Here is a 23,423-nt window from a genome sequence, read left to right on the forward strand (position 1 = left end):
ACTATAATTAGGCTACGTTTAGAATACTGTGCGCAGTTCTGGTCACTACAAAATAGGAAGGCTGTCGATGCTTTGGAGAGGGTGCAAAATAGGTTTACCAGGATAATGCCTGGATTAGAGTACATTAGTTATAAGGAGAGGTTAGACAAACTTGACTTGTTTTTGCTAGAGTGTCAGAGGCTGAAGGGTGACTTTTTTCCCAGAGTAAAAATGTCAAATACTAGGAGGCATAGCTTTAAGGTGAAAGGGGGAAAGTTTAAAGGAGATGCATGGGGCATTTGTTATACACAGAGGATTGTAAGTGCTTGGAATGTGTTGCCAGGGAGGTGGTAGAAGCAGATGCATTAGCAAAATTTAAAAGGCAATTAGATACACAGATACATGAACCAGCAAGGAATAGATACAGACCTTGAGCAAGCTGATGGGATTAGTTCAGAATGGCATCATGGTCAGCACAGACATGGTGGACCAAAGGGCCTGTTTCTGTTCTGCATAGTTCTATGTTCTATATTAAAAAGGTGATATCAGATGGGGCTCCCCCCTGTTTCATGACTCCCCTAAGAGCCATGACCTCCTGCAAAAGCTAGCCCAATACTATCAAAATTGTGGAGTGTCTGATTTGCTCACTCTGCAATGGAGTTGGGATGACTGTGAGTGCTGTGTAAATAAAGCTCTCTTAATTTGGATACTACAGATATTTTTCACAGCTAAAGAAATTGCAGATGAAAAGAAATTGGAAAACATTTTAATGTGTAGATGAAAAATCTGGGGTAGGATTTTTCTTTCTAGGTGGGACCTCAGGATCATTTCCAAATCCTGTATCGTAGAGAAAGTGAGGACTGCAGATGCTGGAGATCAGAGCTGAAAAATGTGTTGCTGGAAAAGCGCAGCAGGTCAGGCAGCATCCAAGGAGCAGGAGAATCCCGAGACATCGATTCTCCTGCTCCTTGGATGCTGCCTGACCTGCTGCGCTTTTCCAGCAACACATTTTTCAGATCCTGTATCGTGTCAGCATCTGACATCAAACACAACTTTCAAGTAGTTGGTCCATTAGCAGACAGGAGGCACAATTGCTGTACAATTTAAGGTGGTGGGTAGGGTCCTGCAGCTGGAGGGCTGAGAAGTGGTCCTTCAGCTCTGCAAGTTCCATCATCAGAGGTGGACATTACCACTCTAGGCAGGAGAAGGAAAGGGTACCTCCACTGTAATTCTTTTTTAAAAAACTCATTGCTGCATAACTGTGGCTCTCTAGCATGTGCTGAATGATTGGTGAAGGGTGACATTAATTGCATGATGGAACATTGGCCCCTAAGTCTACCACTGTAAGGTCATTCATCACCCTTGTTACAGCCTCCAGCCTCAGTGGGGGTCAACATGCTGGCTGGATATTGAGAGTAGCATTATTAACCCTTTTAATTAGTCTAAAAGTCTACCAGCTCATTCCAACTTCCAAAGCGCTCCTGAGGCAAAGAGCTAGCGCAATGGTTTGCGATGGGAAATTGCTGCCCACATCCACCCCATTTATCCTCCACAGCTAAATGAATATTCTGTATTTGTATTGCATAGTCATAGTAAGACATTTACGTTGGGTTAAGTATTGTGACGCGGAGATCGAACCCCTCTGTTAATTAAAACCAAACACCTAGAAAAACTCACCTCACCTCGTAATCTATTAAAATGTGTGAGTAAGTGAAACAGAACTCCTAATTTCCACTATTTAAAGAAAAATAACAATTTGTTTTCCTAACTCTAACAGTGAACACTAACAAAACTATTAACAAACCAAACACTCTTTTCCCTAACTGACAATTCCATCAAAATGCTGTTCCAATAACACAATTATTGAACATTACATTAACTTAATCTCAAGTCACACAGTCTCATATGCTGTCTTCCTTCTGGTTTTCCAATTCTGCTGTTTTCTCCCTGGGTCTACATCCTTCTCTGTACTGCAAGTGTTTTTTTTACAGGAAAAGGCACTTTTTGATAAGTACCTTCTGATTTCTTTGAGAGCTTTTGATATTCGATGGGCATTTAGCTCACTGACTCTACATCAGTTGCTCTGCTGTTCGGTGGTAATTGCTCTGCTGTTTGGTGGTAATTGCTCTGCTGTTTTGTGGTAGTTGCTTTGATCAATTTTCAAAATGCCCTGGTTTTATACCCCCCAACATTGTTCCCCCTCATTGGTCCAATGTTGTCAATACAATAAATTCAAACTCAATTGAGTTTTAGTATCCTGGGCATATTTAAATTAATTGTTTAAATTTGAATGGTTATCAAAACAGCAACCAAAACTCAGGTATTCATTTAAAAGCCAATTTTTACAGGTATCTATTTTGAAACAGCCCGTCTCTTAGCTGTTCTGTATTCAGGCAGCTGCAGCTGTACTTTAAATGTACTTTCAAATTCAGAAAACACTTTCTATCTTAAAGTGAACATACATCTTTCGACTTTGTAACCTAAGTACAGCATAAATGTTGACCAAAGAGTTTACAGTTGATGTTAGGGAAGTTGACACAAAAGCTATGATGAAATTATGACAAAAGGAAACCAAGCTGTGCAGACTGGCAATGAGAGGAGACGGAAGATTTTTAATAAACACCAATGGGAAGTGGTCATTAAGGAGTTCAATGTAAAATGCTTAGCTCCCACACTATGGCTGTAATTCCAAAATAAATTAAATTATCTCAGCAGCATTGTTATAAATAGTACAAATTGGAGCAGACATTTACAAAGTATTATTAGAAGACTAAGGGCATAACCATGGCAGATCAATATCAATGTGGGGAAGTGTGACGTCATCCACATCCATTTAAGAACATTAGATCAAAACATTTTCTTAATGGTGAATACCAGCAGATGCAGGATACATCCCTCAGGTGGGTGTGTTGTGTTTAGATGAAGGGACCTTAGTCCTACCAGATCACAGGGTTGCTACCCTCATTAGGGAGTGATGACTGGTGATGGTTTAACTTGAGAGTCATCATGCCTCAGGTGAGAGGAGAGGCTGAAAAGGTGGGACCTGCATGGTAATCTCAGCAAGTACAGGAATTGAACCCATGCTATTGGCATCACTCTGCATTACAAAGCAGCTGTCGAGCTAACTGGCCCCACCATGCATCATAAGCACCATAACTGGCAGTGGAATAGGAACATTGTCCACAAGCTTTCCCACTACAGACATAAATCAGGATAGAAGTAGAAAGGTGGCCATATGTCCTTCTGCAACCTCACACCATTAAAAAGGGCACTAAGTTTCACATAAAGACAATGCAAATGGATACAGATACGGTTAAAGGAGCGGCTAAAAATACACAGATGGAGTAGAAATTCTGCTTTGTTGGGAAGAATAGAAATGCAAACTATTATTTAAATGGAGGGAAACTGCAGAATGGAAAAAATTCTGGGTGTCCTTGTGTAAAGGTACACAAAATGATTCTTGTCTTATTAAAGTGGAATGTTGGCCTTTATTGCCACTGGAATGGAATGTGAAAATGGAGAAGTCTCATTATACTGTATAGAGCATGGTGAGACTGCACCTAATGGACTGAGTGCAGTTTTGATTTTTTTAAAGAGATATATATTTGCATTGGAAGCAGTTCAGAGAAGACTCTCTGGGTTGATTCCTTGGATGAAAGACTATGAGGAAAATAAAACAGGCTAAGCCAACACACATAGGAATTTACAGGAATGAGAAGTGATCTTATTGAAATATGTGCAATTATGAGTTGACTAGACAGGTTATATGCTGAGAGAGCACAGTTTCACAATAAAGGGTTTCCCTTTAAAATAGGGATGAGAATGAATTTCTTCTTTCAAAGGGTTATTAAGCTGTGGAATTCTGTAATCCAGAGAGGAGAAAATGCTGGGCCATTGAATATACTCAAGACTGAGTTGGACAGACTTTAGACCAATAAGTGAGTCAAGGGTTAAGGAGGGATAGGTAGGAAAGTGGAGTTCATGCCACTATTAGATGACCTATGATTATTGAATATCAGAGAGAGCTCAAGGGGCCAAATGGTCTATTCCTGTTCCTAACTCTTAAGTTCATAAGTGCTTATGTTACATCTTGCAACAACATTGCTATGCAATCATAACAGGCAGATCCTCAAAAGGGCTCATAAGACCAATGCAGCATCAAATACCTGCAACTTCACCAATCTGGGAATCTGAAAGTGCAAAGAGTGCAGACTTAGGTATATAATTCTCCCAGTGATTTGCTGTTTCTGAACAGTTAGCAGCTACAACTGCATACAGATCTTTCTCTGCTGGAACTTGAAACTTGTTGATGCACTGTATGTATAGCACTTTCCTCTCGAGACTGGTGCAAAGGCAGGAATGTCATTATGAAGAAACATGAGCTGGGGCTTTTCCGAATTTCTAGGTATGTTGTTTTGATATTCAGATATTTCTGCAGAGACAGCACATTTCAGCACGGATGACAGTGAGTAGAAAATATCCAATTATCCACATTCAAACTTCAAAAAACTATCAATTCAGCCATCACTGTATGATGGTTACAAATGGTTATATTAAGTAAATTTGAAAGATAAGCAGAAGTTAATTGGTCCTGCATTGAAATCCAGCATGGATCAGGTGATTTGCCTGTAACATTGGCTTAGGGATGACAATTAAAATTTCCTGGAAATTTGGTCTTGGGCCTCACTTATTCAATACCAGAATGCTCCAGTAATGACATGGTACAGCTTATCTATTTACGTATTGAAAAGGTTCATCCACTTCTAACATGGAGCCAATCCACACACAGCTTGTAGGAGGGAGAGAGATAAATAGAAGTGGGTAAATGTAAGATGCTACAGTCCTCCTGCTTCTCCTGTCAGCAGTTAGATGGGAAAGTAGCAATAACTTACCTGTTCTTTGGTAATTTTGCTACATTTGGCAATTATAAAACAGATAGAGATAAAGGTACAGAAATAGAAATAGATCAGTAAGATGCTCATTGATCTGATAATCCTCAACTGTGCCTTCCTGCCTTTTCCCCATAAGCCTTGATTCCCTGATGTTACCATGAAGGACTGTCCTCAATCTCTTTGCTCACCTGAGGTGTGGTGACCCTCAGGTTAAACCACCACCAGTCATCTTTCTGATGAAGGAGGAAGTAGCTCTAGGGGCTGATATGAATATGGTGGCTTTACATTAATTGATTTAAAATCTGCCAATCCTAGCCTTGATTGTACTTAATGACCCAGCCTCAACAACCCTCAGTGTTAAAGAATTCCTCAGATTTGCAATCCCTCAGAGATGAAATTGCTCCTCATCTCTGTTTTAAAATAGGTAATCCGTTACTCTGAGACTATGCCCCTTTGACTTTTCTTTAAGAGAGTCAACCTCTCTGCATCTACCCTGATATTCCCCAGCAATCTTCTATGCTTCAATAAAGTTGCCTGTCGTTCTTCTGCAGTCCAATGAGGACAAGCCCAACATACTCAACGTCTCCTCATAAGGCAGTCCCTCCATTCCCAGGATCTGCTGCGTGAACACTGTCTGGACTGCCTCTAATGTCAGTGTATCTTTCCTTAGATAAGGGGACCAAAGTTGTGCACAGTATTCAACTGTGCCAGACTACTCCATTCTTCTTTGAAGTCAAGGCCTGCTTTCCATTTGCTTTTCCCATTACCACTGAACTTAGAAGCTAGTTTTTTGTGATTGATGCATTAGGATCCCTGTGTGAGGTAGCTTTCTGCAGTCTTACATCATTTAAATAATATTCAGTTCCTTTATTCTTCCTAACAAAGGGCATAATCTCATATTTTCCCATAATATATTCCACCTGTGGAGGTTTTGCTCACTAGCTGTCCATATCGCTCTGCAGACTTTTTGTATTCCCATCATCACGTGTCTGCCCATCTCTTGTTGTGTATTCTACAAACTTGGCTGTAGTACATTCACTTTCCTTATCCAAATTACTAATCTATGTTGTAAATAATTGTGACTTCACTAATATATATCGTAAATAATTGTGGCCACAGAACTGACGCATGTGGAATGACATTAGCTGCAGGTTTCCATCTTGAAAATGCTGCCCTTATCCCAACTCTCTGTCTTCTATTAGTTAGACAATCCTCTATCCATGCTAATGTACTACCACCAACTCCATGTGCTCTTATCTCACTATATGGATTAATGTGTGGTACCTTATTAAATGCATTCTGAAAATCCTAATATACTATATCCATAGCTTTGGGTCTTAACCAGACGACTTATGCTGGGTTTAACATATTCAATTATCCTGTTTTAGGCAGGCATCCATGAATTTCCTGAGTGAAAAGGGTAGGAGAAATTGCACCTCAATATTAACTCCTTCAACTTCCTTTCTTAACCCAAAAAATAGGCACAATAGGCACCAAGTTCTCTCATGAGAAATGTTATTGCATGGCTAAATATCCTCAGCCCTTTGGCGATAGCCTGTGAAGTGGGTGGGCTGGCAGAATGGGAGAGATATATTTTCCACTATCACGGCATGTAGCCAACTATGGGAATCTTTACTTCAGCAACATTAGTGCCAAAGAAGTGGCAAACTGAATTGTTTAAGGGTAGAACTAAAGTCCATTTCCTACCCCACCAGCAATTTGCCAGTTTGAGAGGGCTAGCCATGAACCTAACACGAGTTCCAGCTAAACCCTGGCAGAATCTCACCAGTGAAATCTCACCATTGGACTTACATCTGTAAATATACAATATTAAAACTGATCATAGGACACATGAGATCATTAGGAAAACAAATCATTGACGAATTTGCATTCAGTTTTAGGTGCATATTTCAATTGGATCAGATGTCCTATCAAGCCAGATTTAATTTTATTGTGTTAACCTCTGAGATGCCATTCTGTTGTGTCACTAAAGTTGTATCAAATATGATTAAAGTCAAATCATGACTTTCAAAAAATGCTTACCTTTCATGGATAAACACATCTTGTAATGTTATTGTAAAAACCTAGATATTTTATCATTTTTGTGGAGTAGAATTCTGGTATTGCAGTAGAAATTGAAGTTGATTAGCTGACAATGGTAAGCATGTCACAGTATCTGCATTCTTAAATATAAGGATTAATTATTAAATGCTGATAAGTTGAGAAATTTGTACCACTTGACCTAATGCAATGCTTATGGCAAAATATAGATAGGCAACAAAGAATATGCATACCTCATCCATTAAACTGATTACTCGGTTGCCTCTCCCCAATGAATAATAATGGCATAAAAATAAAACAATTTCAATACAATTCAATTTCAACATCACGCAGACCAGGTAGAAAATCAAGGATGGTCATTATCATCACCATCACTCATCAGTTTACCAAATTTCTTCTTAAAAGACCTTTGAACATAGAACATAGAAAAGTACAGCACAGAGCAGGCCCTTAGGCCCACGATCTTGTGCCAAGATTTAATCCTAATGTAAAATATAGTAACTTAACCTACGCACCCCTCAACTCACTGCTATCCATGTGCATGTCCAGCAGTCGCTTAAATGTCCCCAATGACTCTGCTTCCACCACCACAGCTAGCAACGCATTCCATGCATTCACAACTCTCTGCATAAAGAACCTACCTCTGACATCTCCTTTATACCATTCTCCTAATATCTTCAAACTATGACTTCTCGTACCAGTCAATCCTGCCCTGGGGAAAAGTCTCTGGCCATTAACTCTATCCATTCCTCTCATTATCTTGTATACCTCGATCAGGTCACCTCTCTTCCTCCTTCTCTCCAGAGAGAAAGGTCCAAGCTTATTCAACCTTTCTTCATAAGGCAAGCCCTCCAGTCCAGGCAGTATCCTGGTAAACCTTCTTTGCACCTTCTCCAAAGCCTCTGTATCCTTCCTATAGTAGGGCAAACAGAACTGAACACAATATTCCAAGTGTGGTCTCACCAGGGTCTTGTAGAGCTGCAGCAAAACCTCGTGGCTCTTAAACTCGATACCCCTGTTAATGAAAGCCAAACACCATATGCTTTCATAACAACCCTATCCACTTGGGTGGCAACTTTGAGGGATCTATGTACTTGCACACCCAGATCCCTCTGTTCCTCCACACTGCCAAGAATCCTGTCTTTAATCCTATATTCAGCATTCGAGTTGGACCTTCCAAAATGCATCACTTCACACTTATCCAGGTTGAACTCCACCTGCTATTTTTCAGCCCAGCTCTGAATCCTGTCTATGTTGCGTTGCAGCCTGCAGTAGCCCTCTATACTATCGACGACACCTCCAACATTTGTATCATCTGCAAACGTACTAACCCACCCCTCAACCTCCTCATCCAAGTCATTTATAAAAACTACAAAGTGCAGAGGCCCAAGAAGAGAGCCCTGTGGGACCCCACTCAACACTATCTTCCAGTCAAAATACTTTCCATCTACAACCACTCTCTGCCTTCTGTCAGCCAGCCAATTCTGAATCCAGATAGCCAAATTTCCCTGTATCCCATACTTCCTGATTTTATGAATGAGCCTATCATGGCTCATTATCAAATGCTTTGCTGAAATCCATATACACCACATCCACTGCTTGACCGTTGTTGACCTGTCTTGACACCTGCTCAAAGAACTCAATAAGATTTGTGAGGCATGACCTGCCCCTCACAAAACCATGCTGACTGCCTTTAATCACACTACGCTTTGCTAGATAGTCATAAATCCGATTCCTCAGAATCCTTTTCGCAATTTTGCTGACCACAGATGTGAGACTGATTGGTCTGTAATTGCCAAGGATTTCCATATTACCCTTCTTGAAAAGTGGAACAACATTTGCCTCCTTCCAATCCTCCCATATGACTCCCGTGGAGAGTGAGGAGGCAAAGATCTTTGCCAGCGGCTCAGCAACCTCCTTTCTCACTTCCCAGAGCAGCCTAGGATATATCTGGTCTGGCTCTGGGGACTTATCAATCTTAATGTTTTCCAAAATTTCTAGCACATCATCTTCATCAATCTTGATCTGGTCAAGACTGTATTCCAGCTCCTCTAAGTTTTCATTTACTACAAGTTCCCTTTCCTTAGTGAAAATCAAAGCAAAAAACTCATCTAGGACTTCCCCTATCTGCTCAGACTCCATGCACAAGTTCCCTCTGCTATCCCTGATCAGCCTTACCTTCTCCCTGATCATTCTCTTATTTCTCACGTGTGAGTAAAACGCCTTTGGGTTCTCCTTAATCCTTCCTGCCAAGCCTTTTTTGTGCCCCCTCCTGGCTGTCCTCAGTCCATTTCTGAGCTCCTTTCTAGCAAGCCTGTAATCCTCTAAAGCTGTGCTAGATCCTTGTTTCCTCCACCTTAAGTAAGCTGCCTTCTTCCTTTTGACGAGAAGCTCCTCTGTTCTCATCATCCAAGGTTCCTAAATCTTACCCCTTCTTACCTGTCTCAGAGGAACAAATTTGTGCATTACTTACAACAACTGCTCCTTAAATAGTCTCCACATGTCTGCTGTGCCCTTTCTGTGGAACAATTGCTCCCAGTCTGTACTTCCCAACTCCTGTCTGATAGCGTCATCATTTCCTTTTCCCCAATTTCATATCTTCCCTCGGTAACTGTACCTTTCACTTTCCAAGGCTATGCTAAATGTGAGGCTGTTGTGATCACTTTCACCAAAGTGTTCTCCCACCGCAAGATCTGACACCTGTCCTGGCTCATTGCTGAGCATCAAATCCAAAATGGCCTCTCCCCTCGTAAGTTTGTCTACACACTGAGTAAGGAAACCCTCCTGAATACACCTGACAAAAACGGCTCCATCCAAACCATCTGCACTTAGGAGGTTCCAGTTGATATTGGGAAAGTTGAAATCACCCTTAACAACAACCCTGCTACTTTTGCATTTTTCCAGAATCTGCCCGCCTATGAGATCTTCAATCTCTCTACTGCCCTTAGGTAGTCTTTAGAAAACCCCCAATGCGGTGGCTGTTCCCTTGCTGTTCCTAACTTCCACCCATACTGACTCAATAGAAAACCTTCCTCAACAATCTTTGTTTCTGTAGCTGTGATGCACTCTCTGATTAGTAATGCTACACCCCTCCTCTTTTTCCACCCTCCCTCTTCTTTTTAAATGCTCTAACCTTGGAACATCAAGCAACCATTCCTGCCCCTGTGAAACCCATGTCTCCATTATGGCCACAACATCGTAGCCCCAAGTACTGTTCCATGCTCTAAGTTTGTCACTCTTATTCCGGACTCTCCTTGCATCAAAGCAGATACACTTTAACTGATAGATTCAATACATCCTGTCACTGCCCCATCTGCAACTGACCCCCTCTCAGACATGTGGCTCTGATTCCCACTCCCCTGTCAGACTAGTTTAAATCCTCCCGAATCGCACAAGCAAATCTCCCACCCAGGGCATTTGTACCCCTCCAGTTCATGTACAGGTCCTACATTCCCCAGAAGGCATCCCAATGGTCTAAGTATCTGAAGCTCTCCCTCCTGCACCAGCCTTGCACGTGTTAAGCTGCATTCGCTGACTGTTCCTCATCTCACTATCTCGTGGCACCGGTACCAAACCTGAGATCATTACTCTACTTGTACTGCTCTTCAGCTTCCAATCTAACTCTCTGTAGTCACCTTTCAGATCCTCAATCCCTTTCCTGGCTATATCATTGATGCCAATATGTACCATGATTTCTGGCCCTCACCCTCCCTCTTCAGAATCTTGTAAACCCAATCAGCGACATCCTGGATCCTGGCACCAGGGAGGCAACATACCTTCCAGGAGTCCCAATCCTGACCACAAAATCTCCTGTCAATCCGTCTAATATTGAGTCCCCTACCACTAGCGCTTTTCTATTCTCCCCCCTTTCCTTCTGAGTCACAGTGCCAGGCTCAGTGCCAGAGACCTGACAACTATGGCTTTCCCCTGGTAGGCAGTCCCCACCAGCAGTTTCCAAAACGGTATACTTATTGCTGAGGGGTACGGCCACAGGAGATCCCTGCTCTGACCGTTGATACCCTTTCCTCCCCCTGACAGTAACCCAGCTGTCCTTAACCTGTGTCTGGGGAGTGACCACCTCCCTGTATATCCTCACAATTTCCCCTTCAGCCTCCTGGATGATCCGTACTTCATCCAGCTCCAGTTTCCTAACTCGGTTTTCGAGGAGCTGGAGTTGGGTGCACTTCCTGCAGATGTAGTCAACAGAGACATGTGAAGTGTCTCTCACCCGCCACATTCTGCAGGAGGAAAATGCAACTCCCCTGACATCCATATCCCGCTACTCTGAAAGCCTGCACAGAACTAAACAAGCTATCTGCCTGGGATAGATAACGTATGATCTTGTTGAATAGCAGCCCAGGCTTAAAGGACCAAATGGTCTACTCCTGTTCCTATTTCTTATGTTTTCATGTATTGAACCAGTTATCTCTCACCAGTTATCTCTTCCTGACATATAGTGTGACATAATGCCTGCTTCTATTAGCAATGTTTACTTTTGAATATTTAAATTTATTACATCTAATACTTGTATCATTTGAGATGTCTCAACTATATAAACTCTGAGCATACATGAATAATCCTATTTTTCTGGGTCTATTCAAGTAACAGAGACATAAATTTGGATATATCTGTTGTCGCCAGCTCTTGACATTCAGAATCTATCACCCAATGTAAGGATCAATTGAAATGCTGCAACTTCAGATTATATACTACATTGAAGTAATATATAAATGAAATATAGAGATGGGTGTGTACTTTGATTTTTTAAAATTCAGAATCAAATTTCAAGTTCTTCTTGATGGTCTGTTGTTAGATGTCCTGATATATGCAACAAAACAGATTAATAACAGTAATGACGTGAAATTTTCTTTTCAGTTGTATCTTTGAAGATCTTATCCATCTATGGGTTGTGATGCCAATAAATAATACAGAATACCATTGTTTTTCAAGCTTCATCCTAATTACACTAAAACAAAGTCTTCCTTTGAATCCATATTCTGGGATTAGATCCCACATGTACATTGACAACACCTTAGATTGACTTTACCACAAACCTCTCTCAATATCTTCGTTGTTCATCACATTATCACTCTTTGTCTAACATTCAGAAATGGAGAGGCAGAAATTTCTTCCAGTTAAAAATTAGGAAAATCAAATCCAATTTCATTCCCTGACGAACCATTCCCTGACTAACCATTCCCTGCTCCTTCTTGGTTACTGTCTGAGACTAAGCCAGATTGTTTGTAACACATACTGTTCAACCCTGAACTGTAATTTCGGCCCAGACCCCAGATCACCAAGTTCAACTACCTTCATATCCTTGTGTGCAATTGCATTATCCCTACCTCATCTGTGCTTTGTTCACCTCCAGATTTGACTATTCTAATGCTCTTCTGACTGGCCTTTCATTCGTCACCCTCCATAACAGTGAGCTTCTCATTTTCTAATGCATACTAAGTTCAGATCACCCATCAACTGATATTAACTCTCAGAAATACCTTTCGCAGCCTAACAACTCTCCGAGAACTTTATATTCCTCCAGTTTTGGTCACATGTGCATCCAATTTTCTTTGACTCTTCTTTCCTGGTCCTGCTTCCTGTAGCCTAGAGCCCAAGTTCCGAATTCCCTTCCTCAATCTCTCTGGCTCTCCTCTTTTACACATATTCTTTCAAACCTATCCCTTTGCCAAAGCTTTGGGTCACTTATCCGAGTATGTCCTTAGATGACTGAGTGTCGGATTTTGACTGATAATCAGTGCTTTGCATTGTATGTTAAAGGTGCAACTTAAGTTGAAGTATGAAAGATAAATGAAGATAGAAACCTTTAATCAGGCTTCATATTTTATTAGTAGTCTTGGTGATTTACATTTTTGAAAACTGACTTCTTTATTTTGTATAAGTTATTTTTACTCAATTTTTAAATTCACTATTTCTAACTATTAACATTTTGGGTCTGTACAAAACATGGTTTGACATGGAACATGAATTCACATGTGTGATCATTGTTTCACAAATGAATTTTGTAAATTTAATAAACACACTTAAGGTTGAATCAATTAGTGGAATAACTGTTTTGTTCCTAAATGATAGATTACATAAAAAATCTGTATCCTGTCTTTTTGAAAATATTCAATGTAATTAGTCCTTACCAGTAAGCAGTAGAGAAGGATATGGCGAAAGCCTCTGTCAAATTCCACGTTCTGATTGCTTGTGAACTGGAAGCTTGCTTTCACAATGTCAAGATTATTGCCAACATTCAAATTTGATTGAATTCAAACCAGCAGGAACAGGTAGGAGAGGAAGATTAAAGTCCACCACATTGTCTTAACTTAGAAATCTACAGATTGATCCTTCAGTCAGTGCTTGTCATGTATGTATCCAAGAAATAAAACTAGGAAGTGATCTCAGAGTCATCTCAGATTTCCTGGCCTTGGATCAGCAACTGCTTACTCACTTAGTCAAGAAATACTAAAAATAAGAGAAGCTTGAGAACTGAGCCTCCATACAACTGTGCAATGGCAAATTGGGTTTTCCCTTAATCTAAGCCATAGTGTATATGAAATGAACCTTTTAGTTAAAGATCCAATGCTAAAATAAAGAGAAAGGATTCATGGTTAAAACCTAATTGGACATTCTTTGAACACATGAACAATACATTACTGACTATATATCATGAAACTTGCAAACACAATATGTCTGTTGATATCAGAATTTCACCCCATCTAACCTGTCATTTAAATTCATATTTAGGGCTGAAAAATGTGCTTTAATTTAGAGTTAATGTTCTGGGTCCAGTGTTCTGAGAAAGGGTCACTGGACCTGAAATGTTAACTCTGATTTCTCTCCACAGATGCTGCCAGACCTGCTGAGTTTCTCCAGCAATTTCTGTTTATGTTTCCCATAAACACTCCCTTTGCAAAAGCAAATTCAGTAAAATAGATTGTTTCACATGAAATTCGAGCAGCAGGAAGAGAACTGCAGCTTTTAGTTGTAACAGGGAAGGTATAAGAACTTGCACATCCAGCTTCAAGACCCCAGCAACTGCAGGAAGCTGAAATCTTGATTCTGTGGGACCTTGACCCCCACCCATTCATGTTGTTTCTATGGTTCCAACTTTTTAAAAAACCCAAAGCATCTCGTTATTGGCTTTGAGTAAATTGCTCCCACCTCTGTCTTAACCTTTCTTCATAAAAAAGGATAAAGTATCTCTTAAAGCCACAGTATCATCACTTTATGAAGCCTAAGATTCTCTGTACTTCGATAAATATGATGTAAAAATATAGCCTGTCACCTTCAAAGGTGCATACATATGATTCCATTGATCCCTCTGCCCTGAGCATCTTTTAGAATTTTGTCATTATGTGCAGATTGTCTTTTTCTATCCTTGTTGCTAGAATGTATCATCTCACACTTCCATGTCCTTCATTGAATTCCATCTCAAAGTTCTCTGCCCATTCTACTATCCTCACAATTTTACTTCTGTGACGATACTGTAGTTACGGAGGGAGAGAGTTCCAGAGTTTCATGATGTCAACCCTCTGAATTGTTAAGCTATAGTTTTACTGTGATGTTTCTTTGTTGTAAAGTAACCACCATTCTTTATACCTTTTGTAAGGAAATTTTTTTTTATTCCACCCCATCAATTCCTTTAATCATCTAAAACATCTCAATATGATCACACTTTAACCTTCCCTATGCAACAGAAAATTCAAGCCTAGTCTTTGCAATTTGTCCTCACAACTTAACCCTTTTTGTTCCCAACTATTCTGGTCAATCTGAGCTACATCCAGTGTAAGACAAATAGCACCTCCCTGAAGTGCAGTGCCCAATCTAAAAGCAGTACTCCACAAGGGAAGAAACAAAGCTTTGAGCAGTTGCAACATAACCCTTTGTATTCCAGTTGCAATTCCACCCCTAGCATCCTACAATTGTTTTAAAATGTTTTTGCACACTTCCAACAGATTTTTGTGATTTTTTTACTCAGGCCAATAAACTTTTCTGCTCCTTTAAATTAATACCTTCCCATCTTTTAGAAAATGATCGGTTTTTCTTAGTCCACACTAATTTCCATTTTGCAATCCATTGACGTCAATATTGTCTACAGCATACCTTTGAAACACTGGACAATGAAAATAAATGATTTATTCATAGGCACTTTTTTTCCCAATGTTACATCCCTCCTACAGAAGCAAAATACTGCAGAGGTGTAAATTTGAAATAAAAAACACAGCATGTTTGAAGTACTCAGCAGTTCTGGCCGTATCCATGGAGAATCCGAATTAACATTTCTGATCCATGATCAGTTTCCACAAAAGTTGAATCATTTGTTGTATCATGTATTTTTACTGGCTTTTCAAAGACTACTTCTGTTTGATTAAAGCAATGTAATTGCTTTAAATTTAATTTTCACCCTCCTACTATTTTCTCCCTCAGGCAGTTGATGAGTACCATAGTCTTCTACCCTCAAAAAACATCTGCTGCATTTATGAGATGTTTGAGATCCTGGCCAAGAGCTTGTGACTTCTACAACTGGTATAAATGTTCTTAAGTGCAGCACTGAACTGAAACAACCTTTGATTTGGACTACTTGAACCTTGGAGTGATAAGTGAGGCTTCTCCATCGATTTTGACATAGCAGTAAAGTGTTTTCTTTCTGAAGGATCAGGCATAGTGCGACTGTGAAGCTACTGAACTCTGAAAGTGTCAGTATTGGGAGTTCTAAATACTGTCATTAGGTGCCTTAATATTTAAAATCTGACATGTTCATTATAATAATAGGCCCATTTCAGATGGCAAAGAAGAAAAAACTATTTGCTGCTTCATAATCCTTTTCACATGCTTCAAAGACTTTTGATCCCATTGAAGCATCTGAAATTATGTCGGTGTTTATCTAAACCGTGAAGCAAGAGACAAGTGAAATATTTTGTTACAGGGATTTTATTTGCATGGAGGAAGGAGGAAAAGGAAATAAATCAGATTTCATGAACTGAAACAGATTAGTTATGAAAAACATTTTTTCCACAAATTCTTAAACATGATAAACTTGTTTAAACTCAACTTATTTGAATTAGTCCATGCCTAATTTTAATTTCAAACATTCATAAGACATAATATTTCCAAAAAAAATGTTCTTGGTGACATAATGAGACCTGGGATGAGAAGGATAGATTCTCAGCTGGGAATAAACTTGAAGTTGATTCTCTTCTTTCTTCTTAATTTCACTTAAACCTTAACAAACATCCACCCATGATGGAAACTGAATTTATTTAATTTAAAAAGAAATCAATTTTGAACTGTATTTGAGAGCAACACTGATAGTGATAAGAGCACAGTACATTTTGGGTGGGAAATCTCAATGCCCATCCTCGAAAGTGGTTCAGTAGCACCACTACAGATCGAACAAGCTGAGCCTGAAGAACATAACTGTTGGGTTGGGCTTGTGACAGTCAGCAAGGGAAGCAGTCAGAGAGATAAACCTACTTCATCTTCACTAGTCTATCTGCTGCAAATGTATCTGTCCATGGCAATATTGGATGAGCTGACCACTGCATGGTCATTGTGGAGACTAAGTCCTATCATTTCACTGAGGATACTGATGAATCAGTGAAAGGTAAATTAGTGAGGATAAGGTTTTTTTCTTCTTGTTTGTTTTCTCAACACCTCCCATTGACCTAGCCTAGCAGTTATGTCCTTTCACATTCTCAGGAGTGGTGTTGCTGAGCCACTGTTAGTGATGGACTTTGAAGTCCCAATCCAGAGTGTTCCTTTGCTACATTTAGTGCTCCCTCCAAGTGTTGTTCAACACAAGGGATTACTGACTCATTGTGTTGTGTGGTATTACAACCATGCCAAATGGGACAGATTCAGAACAAATCTAGCAGCCCAATATATTCATTCATAAGACGATGCAAGCCAATAGCAGTAGCAGAATTGTATTCAACCACAGGATGTAACCTCAGCCCAGCTTGTCCCTCACTCTACCATTTCTATCAAGCCAGTAAAACAATAATTGATCAATGAAGAGTGCAGGAGGGCACCAGACATTCCTAAAAATTAGTTGTCATCTTGTGAATCTACAACATGGGGTAGCATAATGGGATATGCTGAAAATAACACCACTGCTACTTGGAAAAATCTATGTGCAAGGCATTCAATATTAGGGAAGTGATAGCTTAGCCTGTTAAACCAGTGACCCAGGGAATGTTCTGGAGACCTAGGTTCAATTCCTGCCATGGTAGGTGATGGAATTTGAATTCAATAAAAAAAAATCTGGAATTGAGGGTTTAATGGTGATCATGAATTCATTGCCAGAAAAGCTCATCTGGTTCAATAATGTTTTTTCCCTGACAATAGATTCATGATCATCATTAGACTTTCATTTTTAAAAATTGAATTCAAATTCAAATGTCACAAACACCTTCCAATGTTCCACAACCTGCACAGAGTGCTCGAGCTGCTCACTTCACATCTTGGACCATTAACATCCGAGTGGCAACTCTGCTCTTTTTGGGTTGGGAGGAGCAGGGAGAGATTCTCATTATTACTGCCACCCATACATGCTCCTATTGTACATGTGCCAAAATGCTTGAGCAAGGAACGTCTCAATTAGGGCAACAATATGCAACATCCTTGGAGAGGCATCGCCTGACCTCATTGTCTCCATTGTTAGGAGAAAACTGCTCAATGTTACTAGTGTTTGTTGTGACTGCCAAATGATCACATGACTGAGAACTGTTTTGTTTCTGATATTCCCCTCATAGGATCATTCAGGTTTCCAGTGGATCCAGACACAGTGGCTCTGATCATCCCTGCACCAGTGAGAGTTGCTGCACGAATAGATGGGAAACACTATACAGGCAACTAGAAGCTTAGGACCAGCATCAACCTCCCATGGAGCCACCTTCTACTGCAGAGCTTCCAGCCAAAAGGTGCCCTCAGGATGCAGCAAAAACAAAGGAAAATCTCAGCTGCTCATCTACTGGAATGCTGTACAGATGAGAGAGGGGTGGTGTGGTCTATTTTTGGCTATTGGTGCTGAATGGTCTATTTGTGCTCCAATTTTGTATGGTTTTATGCCATTCTTATCAATATTGTGATGGACAGATGAATCAGTGAAAGGTAAATTAGTGAGGATAAGGTTTTTTTCCCTCTTGTTTGTTTCCTCACCACCTCCCACTGACCTAGCCTAGCAGCTATATCCTTTCACATTTGACCAACTTTCTCAGGTGTGGTGCTGCTGAGCCACTGTTAGTGATGGACTTTGAAGTCCCCAATCCAGAGTGTTCCTTTGCTACATTTAATGCTCCCTCCAAGTGTTGTTCAATCTGAGGGATTACTGACTCACCAGTAATCCAGGCCCAATGCAACTGAGTGGGCCTACGTTTGGTGATAGGTAGGAGGTTTCCTTGCCCATATTTGACCTGATACCATGAGACTGAGTGAGGTCCAGATTCAAAGTCTTTCAGTGTAACTTCTCTTAACTATGTTATTGTATTGCCACTTTCATTAGGTCAATCCTTGGGTTGGGATAAAACCTACCCAGGGATATTGATGGTAGTGTCTGGGACAATGTTTGTAGGTTGTGACTCTGTAATTAAGGCTACGATAGATTGTTGCTGACCAGTCTGTGTGGCAGCTCTCCCAATTATAACAAAAGCCTCCTTCTGTTAGTAAGAAGGACTTTGCAAGGCCAAGAGGATAGGGTTGTTATTTGTAGATCAATATTGGACAGTCCTTTCAGTGTCATTCCTTTGTTTCAGACTTTGTTACATTTTGGTGCAACTGAGTGACTGACCAGCCATTTCAGTGGGCAGTTAAGAGTCAACCACACTGCTGTGGTCTGGAATCTCAAGAAGACCAGACCAGATATGGGCAGCTGATTTCCTTCCCTTGCTACAATCCTGGTGAAAATGGATCAATATTCAATTGACATCATTTAACTTTAGAATAGAATCATGGAATCCCTAGTGTGGAAGCAAGCGATTTGGCTTATTGAATCCACACTAACACTCCGAAGAGCATACCACCCAGACCCTACCCTCACCCCACTCTATCTCTGCATTTCCCATAGCTAATCCACCTAGCTTGCGCATCCCTAGGCATTATTACCATTTAGCACGGTCAATTCACCTAGCTACATATCTTTGCACAGTGGGAAGAAACTGGAGCACCTGGAAGAAATGCATGCAGACACAGGGAGAATATGCAAACTCCACACAAACAATCACCTGAGGGTGGAAACAAACCCAGGCCCTGGCACAGTGAGGCAGCAGTGCTAACCACTGTGCCACCCTGAGACCTCTGTGGACTACAAATAGCGTTAAATAAGAATAAATACCAACCTAAAATGCACACTATGATCATCTGACCAGGCTGAGCCAAGCTCACAAATCCATCAATAACCAAAGACCAGTCTGAGCTGAAATTATGTTGGTTATAAACTCAAATCTCTGTCTCCCGGCTGTTCTGGAGGAAGGATGTTTAGAGGGTATTCAATATGGGACAGCAATGGACAAACTCTGAAATATACAAATGAACCTTTCTTGGATAGCAAGCATCACCTCTGCTTGTCTCACTCTTCATCAAAATTTCAGTGCCTGGTATAAAAGTAACATGGGAAAAGCAAAACATATTCACCAGAACATCAAGATTATCTGTAAGCTTCGCCAATCCTGAGGAAATATCTAAACTATTGCTATTCTGGTTTCACGTTTGCAACTCAAAGACTGAAAAAAAGACTAAATTGCAACTGCCTGAATCTTAAGACAAAAAAAAACTGCAAACATGGAGATCTGGAAAAAAAGAACAGAACTTGCTAGAGAAACTCTGCAGGTTTGGCAGTACCTGTGAGGAGTAAGCAGAAACAGTCCACTGACTCTTCATCAGAAAATAAATCTGAACGTGTCTGTACTTGTCTGTATTGATATTGTCTGTCCCCTTCTTTTTGATGTTTATTACCGTGCTATGTATATTGTTCAATGTCAGGTTTCCTTCACCTGTTCCACCAGAGGAAAATAATAAAACTCCACTCACAAAAGCCTTGCAACCAGCTGTTCTTCAGTTTTGATCTGGTTAGCTCATTTTAGTTGAGGTGTAGTAGCTACAAGTTAAAAAAGAAATAAAAATATTGTTGAGACCGATTGGGAGGGAGTTATCAAAGAGATCAGCTGGCCACCCATCTCAGCTGGTTGTAACACACTAAAGGACATTACTAAACAAAATGGGTTTTTTACAAAAATTGACAACAATTAGCTTTCAAAAAACTAATAATAATAACATTTTAATTGGAATTTGTCCTAGAGAACTAAACAGCTAGTCCAGTGACATTACCACTGCATCATTATGTTCCTATGGTTTTAAGTCTTTGTATTGTAGCTGATTGCATTAACATTATGGTTTTGTCAGAAATTTGCCTGGGGTGTAATGACATCTTCTTCCTAAATAAATAAAGTCTCCTTAAATGGCTGCACCTTCAAATATTTGTCATGTCTAAATCTCTGTTGAGGTGGTGTAGTCCTTACTATAAAATTACATCTTTGCCTGTAATCTTAGTCCTTTCAAAACTTCTGAATATTTCACTTTATTCCACCCATTTTGCCTTACAAAAAGCATTCTGTACCATCTATCGAAGTGGCACACCAGGTTTATAACTATTTTTCTCCCTCTTCCTTTGCACTGAGCAACTTCTCTTCCACAGCTATTTCAATTTCCATCTCAAATCACTGTGCTCTCTCTACTCCAGGTAACTGTTTGTCCTTAATCAGTTCCTCCATACAAACCCTTAGACATGCTCACAACCATCCTGTCAGCCTTGCCTTCTCAGATTGCCTTGTTCCTGCCTCTATTCCTGATGAAGGGCTTTTGCCCGAAATGTTGATTTTCCTGCTCCACGGATGCTGCCTGACCTGCTGTGCTTTTCCAGCATCACTTTAATCTAAACTCTTGTTCCTGCTTTCATGTCAATCATAGATAAGATAGACTCTGATTATCTGTTTTTATATATCTTTCCATCTATATGCCCCTCCTCCTCTCAAATCCACCCTCTCTGTGTCTGCTTGTGGAAAATTACTCTCTCCCACGTCACTGACAACTGCAATTTCAAATTCCCAACTTTCTAGCCTTTGACCTCCCATTCAATATATTTCTGCATCTGCCGATCTGCTCAATCACGTCATCACTTCTAACTTCACCCTGGTCCCCATTAAAATTGTTACTCTTTCCCACTCTGGACATGTCTCATGAATGTTCCTCATCTCTACTCCTGGGATACAAGAAATGTCAACTTGAAAATCCATAGGAGACAGCTATTTAATTATTAATTAATCAGATCTGGCTCAGATATGTGTAAGTGTTACTCGGTCCTGGAATGCAAAGGTAACTGTTGACTTTTCTGCATCATTGTGAACTATTTCCTTGAACCCCACCCCCTCTGTCTTCCTCCTTTGAGAAGGAGAAAGTTTGAGGAGCTCATGGATTGCTTGAGTCGATCCATTAGGCTGCCTTTGTCACTTCACTCCCTTTCTGCTGAGCAGGGGAAATTTCATTTCAGATTGATCCTTTAACATATTTAGTTTGAGTCCTGTCTCCTTGCATAAATTCAATTTGTTCATGAAATCATCCTCATGCTGCCCAGGTTCTATTCCCAATAAATGGCGTGCGGTCCAATTGCCCTTCTTGTCCCCTATATTAGCTGGTGATGTTATCAGTTCTCTCTCCCCGAGTACTAACATATTCCCTTTCCAATCTGGTCATTAACCATATCTTCAAAATACCAATTTTGACTTCTCTGCTACTGCAGTCTATGATTCCATTTCTGATCTCCCTTTCCACTCTAAAATATTTGCATGCAGTGTCACTTCCCAAATCCATGCCTGTCTTTCCTGCAATTTCATGATAGAATCCCTCCAAACCAGTTTCCAGCCCCACCCACAATACTGAGACAGTTCTAGTCAAAGTAACAAGTGATATCCGATGTGACTATGGCCTTAGTAAAGAATTCCTCTTCATCATAATAGGCCTGTAACCTTTGACCACAATATTGTTTCTTCTGTCATTGCCTTCACCTGGTACCATTCACATTCATTCAGTTGTGGTCAGAGTATCACCTGCAGTGGTTTAGTTTCCTGCTCTTGTACCATTACCTTGAGGCCCTTGCGACACATTGGCAGGGTCCCTAGCTCTGGGCTAGGAAGCATGGGCTCAAGTCCCTCCTGCTGTCAGAGGTGGGCAATAACATCTGTCAACAGGTGGATGCAGGAAAACATCTGCACCATTACCTTGTTGTGGTAATGTTCCTCCCTCTGGATCAGATTTGGGGGTTCAATTCCAACCTGCCCCAGACATGTGTTATATCATATATGAACAGTTTGTTTAACAATATCTACATCATTCCCTTTGACATCCACCAAGCATCTGTCTTTGACTCCTTCAAAGTTTTTGTCCACATACTGCCCCCTGGCAACACCCACCAAAGACACAATATAAGGTACCACAATGCATACAGATGACACCCATCACTGCCTATCTTATTGTCTGTGATTTGCCATCCATTGTCTGATATCTAGTAATGGATGAGCAGAGATTTAATCCAAATTAATATTTGGCAATGCCTTAGGGTCTTTCCACAAACTTCATTTTGTAGTCAGCAATTCCATTCCTCCCTTAGCAATTGTTAGAAGCTGAACTAGACTGTCTACAGCTTTGAGTATGTTAAGTCTGGGGGAAACCAGCAGAATGATGCCAAGATGCGCTTCTCATACTATGTCTCCCTTATAATCAAAACAGTCTATTTTGCTCCTGCTTACATTCATGTGAGCTAGCACTCTCATTGAGGCTTTTATTGCTTCCAACTTGTCACTATTCCAGTAGCTGCCAGCCTGGCCTGCCATTTTTCACTCTATTTGAACTGGAGCTCTGGGACCTATACAAGTTCTGTACAGCCCATTCTGCTGAGCTACCATGTCTCTAGGTTAAGTCATACTTCATTTTGTAATTTTTTATGCTTGTCAAATTCCTCCACGGCTTCACCCCTCTATATTTCTCTAATATCTTTCAAATACAGGACAACCTCGATTCTCCGAATGAGATTGGCTGGCAGAATTTTGTTCGGGTAACTGATATGATCGTAAACAAAGGAAACCATACTGAACATAAAACATAAAAAAGCAGGTTTACAGAGTTTTATTTCATTCAATCTATCAAATGTGTACAAATATTGGATATTGCTTAAAAATTCATGATATTTTACAAATAAAGTAACTTTTTGTGTAAATAAAGTTCATTGAGGTGGAGGCCAAATTCTCAAATATTCCTTAAGCACTCTACGTATTTCCAGAGAGGATTTGAAGACCTAACATTGTGCTCACTGGAGAGTTTGTTTAAATCTATAATTTTGATGAGTCCACTATTTAAACGAACTATTCTTTGCATTTTGCAAATTGCAGATTTTTAAATACTTTGTTCAGAACTATCTTGGTATTTTAGCAACTGGAA

General features: G+C 40.3%; 1 protein-coding gene across 3 annotated transcripts in view; it reads right to left on the bottom strand.

Annotated features, from left to right (window-relative positions):
* Nucleotides 1–13,255, bottom strand: part of myot (myotilin) — a 153,138-nt gene extending 139,883 nt beyond the window's left edge. For all 3 annotated transcript variants that reach the window (XM_060836806.1, XM_060836808.1, XM_060836804.1), the window contains exon 1: nucleotides 13,082–13,255. The gene's annotated coding sequence lies outside the window, so the exon portion shown is untranslated. The remainder of the gene's footprint in view (nucleotides 1–13,081) is intronic.
* Between the last annotated feature and the right edge of the window lie 10,168 nt (nucleotides 13,256–23,423).

This window comes from Hemiscyllium ocellatum, chromosome 16 (assembly GCF_020745735.1).
Source record: "Hemiscyllium ocellatum isolate sHemOce1 chromosome 16, sHemOce1.pat.X.cur, whole genome shotgun sequence".
Lineage (NCBI taxonomy): Eukaryota > Metazoa > Chordata > Chondrichthyes > Orectolobiformes > Hemiscylliidae > Hemiscyllium > Hemiscyllium ocellatum.